We start from the raw sequence: 8,834 nt of genomic DNA on the forward strand, positions 1-8,834 counted from the left end.
ATCAGAATCTAAGGGACGCCATCTTGAATGACATCACTTAAAGTGATATTCATTACGAAGAAGCCGTCATTTGAAGAGGATGCTCCACGTCGGATGTCTTGAAGATGGACCCTCTCTGCGTCGGAAGGATGAAGATAGAAGATGCCGTCTGGATGAAGACTTCTGCCCATCTGGAGGACCACTTCTGCCCATCTGGAGGACCACATCTGCCCGTCTGGAGGACCACTTCTGTCGGCTTCATTGAGGACATCTTGCCGCTTGGATGAATCTCCCGGTAAGTGAATCTTCGGGGGTTAGTGTTAGGATTTTTTTAAGGGTGTATTGGGTGGGTTTATTTTTTTAGGTTAGGGCTTTGGGCCTGCAATAGCGCTAAATGCCCTTTTAAGGGCAATGCCCATCCAAATGCCCATTTCAGGGCAATGGGTAGCTTAGGTTTTTTTAGTTAGTATTTTATTTGGGGGGTTGGTTGTGTGGGTGGTGGGTTTTACTGTTGGGGGTTTGTTTGTATTTTTTTTTACTGTAAAAAGAGCTGATTTCTTTGGGGCAATGCCCCGCAAAAGGCCCTTTTAAGGGCTATTGGTAGTTTAGTTTAGGCTAGGTTTTTTTTTTGTTTTGGGGGGGGGCTTTTTTTATTTTGATAGGGCTATTAGATAAGGTGTAATTAGTTTAAAGATCTGTAATTTTTTTTATTTTCTGTAATTTAGTGTTTGTTTTTTGTGATTTAGCTAATTTAATTTAATTTATTTAATTGTATTTAATTTAGGGAATTTATTTAATTGTAGTGTAGTGTTAGGTGTTATTGTAACTTAGGTTAGGTTTTATTTTACAGGTAAAATTGTATTTATTTTAGCTAGGTAGTTATTAAATAGTTAATAACTATTTAGTAACTATTCTACCTAGTTAAAATAAATAGAAACTTGCCTGTAAAATAAAAATAAACCCTAAGCTAGCTACAATATAACTATTAGTTATATTGTAGCTAGCTTAGGGTTTATTTTATAGGTAAGTATTTAGTTTTAAATAGGAATAATGTAGATAATGATAATAATTTTATTTAGATTTATTTACATTATATTTCAATTAGGGGGTGTTAGGGTTAGACTTAGGTTTAGGGGTTAATAAATTTAATATAGTGGCGGCGACATTGGGGGCGGCAGATTAGGGGTTAATAAGTGTAGGTAGGTTGCGGCGACATTGGGGGCGGCAGATTAGGGGTTAATAAATATAATGTAGGTGGCAGCGATGTTGGGGCAGCAGATTAGGGGTTAATAAGTATAGTGTAGGTGGGGGCGATGTCCGGAGCGGCAGATTAGGGGTTAATAAGTATAATGTAGGTGGCGGCGATGTTAGGGGCGGCAGATTAGGGGTTAATAATATTTAACTAATGTTTGCGAGGTGGGAGTGCGGCGGTTTAGGGGTTCATATGTTTATTATAGTGGCGGCGATGTCCGGAGTGGCAGATTAGGGGTTAATATTTTTATTAATAATATTTAACTAATGTTTGCAATGCGGGAGGGCCTCGGTTTAGGTTTTGTAGCACTTTAGTTATGAGTTTTATGCTACAGCGTTGTAGTGTAAAACTCATAACTACTGACTTTAGAATGCGTTAGGGATATTGGAGGTAGAGGCTGTACCGCTCACTTTTTGGCCTCCCAGGACAGACTCGTAATACGAGTATATGGAAGTCCCATAGAAAAAAGGGTTTACGAAGTTTACGTAAGTCGGTTTGTGGTAAGGCCAAACAAGTGTGCGGTACACCTATACCTGCAAGACTCGTAATAGCAGCAGGCGTAAAAATGCAGCGTTAGGACCTGTTAACGCTGCTTTTTTACCTTAACGCACTACTCGTAATCTAGCTGTTGGTGATAAAAGTAAGTTGAAAAGTTATTTCAAATGACATGCCCTATCTGAGTCATGAAAGTATGTTTTGGACTAGACTGTCCCTTTTAGATTGTTCTTATGTTGAAAAAAAGGTGTATTGAGAGCTCAATAACAGCTGATAAGCACATTCAACAAGAATGGAATCAATTCCACTGTTAGCCAGATTCATGTATTGGATTACATCTTTGACCTATTGTCAGAGATAGACAAAATAACTTCAATGTTTAAAAGAGAGAAAACAAAAATGGTAGCAATGTTGAAATTGAGAAAGATTCCTTCATAAAAATATACTCAAAGGAGATGGGATATCAGTCAGCACATGTATTCTTAGAAGTCAAAGCTCAACTAATTTAGGCATTTACTACATCCCTCAGTAACCAGTGAATATGCTTAAAGGGAAATTAAAATTTAAATGTACCATCACAATGTTTAAATAAAGGGACACTATAAACCAAATGCATTTCATGCATCTCCCTCTAATTATGGGTGTCACCATGTTGGATAATAGGTTACACTGCAGGTATCTGAAGTAGAGTTACTGCACATGTGCAAACTCAACATCATTGGAATGCAGTGATAGTCATATTTCAACATGGAGGCACCCATATCTAGAGGGAGGTGGGGAATAACCTCAATACTATGCTTCTAAAATAAAAAAGGGGAAAGTAGATGAAGCAATGATCATCAATGGACTAGGGTGCAATATTATAGTATCATTTATCAACTAAGCACTACTCGTTAGGATAAAGGCATAGGGATTAACAACTCATCCATATACGTAAAAACAAATCTCTCCCTAAAGTATGGTGAAGTTTATCTTAACCGGGAACAATCTACATGGTTATTGCTCTGACTAGAGCATAAGCTAATTTATGTCAGTCCAAAATTGGTCACAGCAAAGGAGACATTAGACCAGAGCACCATTAATTCTCTGTCAATGTGTTCTGCTTAAAAAGACATGAAATCCATACATTTTATTTTATGATTCCGATACAGAATACAATTTTAAACAACATTCCAATTTACTTCTATTATTTAGTTTGCTTCATTCTTCAGATATCCTTTGTTGAAGGGAAGCAAATCACACGAGGCATCTATGTGCAGCCACCAATCAGCAACTACTTAAAAAAGGTTGCTGTCAACCTTTATCTTTAGCTAAGTCTACTTGCTATGAAATACTACTTGAGGATGACAAAACCAATATCTTAGGCTAACGGGGCTGTAATTGGGCTGCCAATGATGTTGACTTCTATTCATTCACTCACAGTTTTCAGTCATACTAAGAATGGCCCAATTTAATTTTTCAAAGTTTCTGCGCTACATCCTGAGGGTATTAAGGCGGCATAGTTATATGTTTTATTTATTTTTTGTATATTCCCTAAGGATCAGGGAGTATGGAGAGTGACCTTCATGCAAAGGAAGGGATGCTGACAGTCCTGAAAGCAATAGATTACACCCTTGTGGTAGTTAGGGCTTCCCAAGAGAAGGCATTCTATAGGTACCACAAACTGTTTCTCTCTGTCAATGGGAAAATGATTTGTGTTCATTACATTCATTTTATAAGGAGGCAATATTGCAGGAGTACTTATAACTCATAGAACCCATGTACCTATACATTCTCTGCCTAACACCGTACAACAAACAGGGTTTTAGCAACACATGCACAAAAAGTTTAATATTTTTTAACTTATCTTAAATACCCTTCCATTCACTAGTTTTTGGATACAGTGCCACATAGGAGATAGTTGTACAAATTTAATGGAATGGGAATAGCTGAAAATTTTAGCTCTTTGATAAATAACTAAAAAAAAAGACAAGGAGCAACGAGTAGTAGTAAACGGACTGGACATAGGTAATTAGTGTAGTCCTCAGGGGTCAGTACTGGGCCCTGTTCTTTTAAATACTTGTATTAATGACTTAGAGGAAGAATTAAATAGCAACATCTGTATTTTTGCACATAATATAAAGTTATGCAAGGTAATTACGTTAGTGCAGGATGAAATTACTTTACAAGGGGATCTACAAAAATTGGAAGAATGGGTTGGGAAATGGAAAAAAAATAATATTGGTAAATATAAAGTTCTATGTTTTGGAAGTAAAGATATGTGGCTGTTTATTATTAAAATTGGACTAAACTTAGCAAAACAGAGGAGAAATGGGATTCTAGGTATACTTAGAAATAACAAACTAACGGCTAGATTATGACTTTTGCGTTATGAGGGGTGCAGTACTAACTTGCACGTTATTGTCACCACTCACTTACCTACAGCGCTGGTATTACAGGTTTTTATAAACCTGGCGTTAAAATACAAAAAGTGAGCAAAGAGCAAAATTGTGCTCCATACCGCACTCCAATACCAGCGCTGCTTAAGTCAGCGGTGAGCTGGTTGTACGTGCTCGTGCACGATTTCCCCATAGACATCAATGGGGAGAGCCGGCTGAAAAAAAGCCTAACACCTGCAATAAAACAGCGTAAAGCTCCGTAACGAAGCCCCATTGATTCCTATGGGGAAACAAAATGTATGTTTACAATTAACACCCTAACATGAACCCGAGTCTAAACACCCCTAATCTTATACTTATTAACCCCTAATCCGCCGCACCCGACATCGCCGACACCTACATTATACTTATTAACTCCTTATCTGCAGCTCCAGACATCGCCGCCACTATAATAAACATATTAACCCCTAAACCGCCACACTCCCGCATCTCAAACACTATTTAAACAATATTAACCCCTAATCTGCCGCCCCCGACATCGCCACCACCTACCTACATTTATTAACCCCTAATCTGTCGCACCCAACGTCGCCGCCACTATACTAAAGTTATTAACCCCTAAACCTAAGTATAACCCTAACACCCCCTAATTTAAATATAATTAAAATAAATCTAAATAAAACCTACTATTAATAACTAAATAATTCCTATTTAAAACTAAATACTTGCCTATAAAATAAACCCTAAGTTAGTTACAATATAACTTATAGTTACATTGTAGCTAGCTTAGGGTTTATTTTTATTTTAAAGGCAAGTTTGTATTTATTTTAGCTAGGTAGAATTTACCAAATAGTTATTAACTATTTACTAACTACCTAGCTTCTGCCGTCTGGAGGACCACTTCTGCCCGGCTTGGATGAAGACTTCTGCCCGTCTGAAGGACCACTTCTCCCGGCTTGGATGAAGACTTCTCCCGGCTTTGTTGAGGACTTCTTGCCGCTTCGTTGAGGACTTCTCTCAGCTTCGTGGAGGATGGATGTCGACTCTTCAAAACTGTACATGGATCTTCAGGGGGTTAGTGTTAGGTTTTTTTAAGGTTTTTTTTTTTTTTTGTTTCAAAAAGCTTTATTGAAAAAAGATAGATCAATTAACACAGAGTAACACTTGCAAAGTGTCCAAAAAATATAACCCAACAAGAGCAAACTGAAATGTTACAACAAACATAAAACATAAGTTAGGCTTTGTAACATGTTATGTACCTTTAAGGGCTATTCCTCATTTAGCCTCCATTTAATTCTTCACTCCTTTATAAGGCACGCCCTTACCATCACTCATTGCTTGGTATTACTTGTGCAACCTGTTGATACTAGCCCATTCCGTTCCAGAAGCTTTTGGACATAACCATTGTTGCATAGCTCCTGATATAACCTGTGCAGCATTGTCTTATCCCTTTACCTATTGCTGAAACTAATAGGTGCCTAACAGCTTAATCTAACCTAACTTGCTGAATCGTCTATTCTTTCTCCTCAATCAACTAATGCTCCGCTCAGCTCAGCCTGTCAGCTGTGAGGCGGGTGACGTCACCGACGGCCGATCCTCTCCACTTCTGTGTTCGCCACGCTACTGACTAACGGTCAGATCTCCAACTGCTGCAGGCAATCTAGGGAGGAAAACAGAATTACCGCAACTTATCTGACTGCCTTCCTGATCTGATATCCTTAGACATCGCCTGGGTAAGGGTCCGCAGTTCCATTTATTTATTACATATCCAATAAGCATTATAGTCTATTAACAAACAGCTAGCTATAGAGAGTATCCACAACTTCCATATCATATGTATGATTGTTAACTTGCAAACCACAGTATCATTCAGTGTATGATATTGAGTCTGCAAACAACAACATTATAAATCCTCTTATCATGATAGGTGGGTTCAAGGTCACAACCTATATATCTGATATTGGGAAACACACTTATTCACACACAGTGTTATATTTCTTACAAGCTATATAGCAGTTATTACTGACAACACTAAACTTATATATGAATGTTATCTCGATTGTTACAGAAATACCAAGCCTATAAAAAGGGGTGTAATGAATCCTGTGGAGCTTTCTAATTATGTGGTTACATTTGGACAAAAGGTGGATCAGTTGAATCAGGGTCTTAGAGACCTGCAGGTAGAAAACCAGACTCTAAAGAACATAATTAAGGAAGGGCTTAGTTCTGTACCACCCCAGACTGACTCCCCTCAAGAACCTCCTGTAGCCCACCTGACAAATTCAGTGGCAATAGGAAACAATTCAGTCAATTAATCAATGCTTGTACATTATTTTTCACTTTAAAGCCAAAAACCTTTTCTACTGATAAAATCAAGGTTTTAACTATGATTTCCTACTTAAGAGGGGAACCCCGTATTTGGGCGGATTCATTATATGAACAAAACAGTCCAATACTAAACTCCTTAGACAACTTCCTTACCTCACTGTCCTCCTTATACGAAGACCCTCACAGACAACACACAGCAGAAAACAAACTTAGGAATTTAAAGCAAAACAAAAAGGCAGTAGAAGATTACATTTCAGAGTTTAAGATCTGGCAAATGGACTCAGGTTGGAACCAAGTCTCTTTAAAAAGCCAATTTAGACTGGGCTTGTCAGAAGCCATTAAAGATGAATTTGCCAGACTTGACCTGCCAGATGATCTAGAGGCTTTAATGCAATTAAGTATAAAGAAATACCACAGGATCAGAGAGAGAAAACAGGAGAAGTTTTCCCATGACACCAACATCGGATATCATGAATCTAAAGCACCCCCACCATTTACAAAGGGTACCGAGGAACCTATGGATATAGGGGCCATAAGAGGACCTTTAACTTCCGAAGAGAAAGTGAGATGTAGAGTAAACCATCTATGCATGTACTGTGCCTCTTTATCCATTGAACAATGTTTGAGTACTGCCTACCATCCTCAGACGAACGGCCAAACGGAGAGGACTAATCAGTGGTTGGAAAAATACCTCAGATGTTTCACTACTCAAAATCAAGACAATTGGACATCTCTACTACCCCTAGCAGAGTTCGCTCATAACAACGCATATCATTCTTCGATGAAAACCACACCATTCTTTGCGAATTACGGGTATCACCCAATCTTTCATGTAAATCCTCAACAAGAAAGTCACTGTCCGGTTGTCAATGACACAACTAATAGCATTGCTGAAACCTTCTCCATTCTCGGCGATAACATTAAAACTGCCCAGGACAGACAGAAAATATATTACAACTTGAGGAGGAGACCAGCTCCTAACTATATGATTGGAGATCTAGTATGGTTGTCGACGAAAAATTTACGTCTCACCACACCCTCTAGAAAGCTGAATAAATTCTACATTGGACCATTTCCCATCAAGAATATTGTCAATTCTAATGCCGTGACTTTAAATCTTCCGGAAATCTATAGGATACACCTTACATTTCACGTAAACTTACTGAAGCCGTATAAAGAGCTCAGGACAACATCACCTACTCCTAATATCCAGGTTCCTATTGAACCTGACTGTGAATTGAAATAGAGAAGATATTGGACTCTAGGAGAATTTCTGGCCGTTTACAGTAGTGCACTGGAAGGGCTACCCATCTGACGATGATTCCTGGGAGCCTTCTGTTAACCTATCAGCTCCTCGGTTGGTGTCTTTATTCCACCGTCGGAATCCGGACCGGCCTCATCCTTAAACCCCAGAGAGGTTCATTTTGGGGGGCCCTCTGTAACATGTTATGTACCTTTAAAAGCTATTCCTCATTTAGCCTCCATTTCATTCTTCACTCCTTTATAAGGCACACCCTTACCATCACTCATTGCTTGGTATTACTTGTGCAACCTGTTGATACTAGCCCATTCCGTTCCAGAAGCTTTTGGCCATAACCATTGTTGCATAACTCCTGATATAACCTGTGCAGCATTATCTTATCCCTTTACCTATTGCTGAAACTAATAGGTGCCTAACAGCCTAATCTAACCTAACCTGCTGAATCATCTATTCTGTCTCCTCAATCAACTAACACTCCACTCAGCTCAGCCTGTCAGCTGTGAGGCGGGTGACATCACCGACGGCCAATCCTCTCCACTTCCGTGTTCGCCACGCTACTGACTAGCGGTCAGATCTCCAACTGCTGCAGGCAATCTAGGGAGGAAAACAGACTTACCGCAACTTATCCGACTGCCTTCCTGATCTGATATCCCTAGACATCGCCTGGGTAAGGGTCCGCAGTTCCATTTATTTATTACATATCCAATAAGCATTATATTCTATTAACAAACAGCTAGCTATAGAGAGTATCCACAACTTCCATATCATATGTAACTTGCAAACCACAGTATCATTCAATGTATGATATTGAGTCTGCAAACAACAACATTATAACTCCTCTTATCATGATAGGTGGTTTTAAGGTCACAACCTATATATCTGATATTGGGAAACACACTTATTCACACACAGTGTTATATTTCTTACAAGCTATATAGCAGTTATTACTGGCAACACTAAACTGATATATGAATGTTATCTGGATTGTTACAGGCTTATACTTAAGGTAGGAGGGAGGGAAGGGTGGGGAAGGAGGGGGGGAAGGCAGACACTGTCTCCTGATTTACATCTCATTTTTTTTTTTTTTCATAATATCACATAGAGACTGCGGGTTGCCAATGAGGTTTAAATAGGGCTGCCC

The sequence above is a fragment of the Bombina bombina genome, chromosome 3 (assembly GCF_027579735.1).
Source record: "Bombina bombina isolate aBomBom1 chromosome 3, aBomBom1.pri, whole genome shotgun sequence".
Taxonomy (NCBI): Eukaryota; Metazoa; Chordata; class Amphibia; order Anura; family Bombinatoridae; genus Bombina; species Bombina bombina.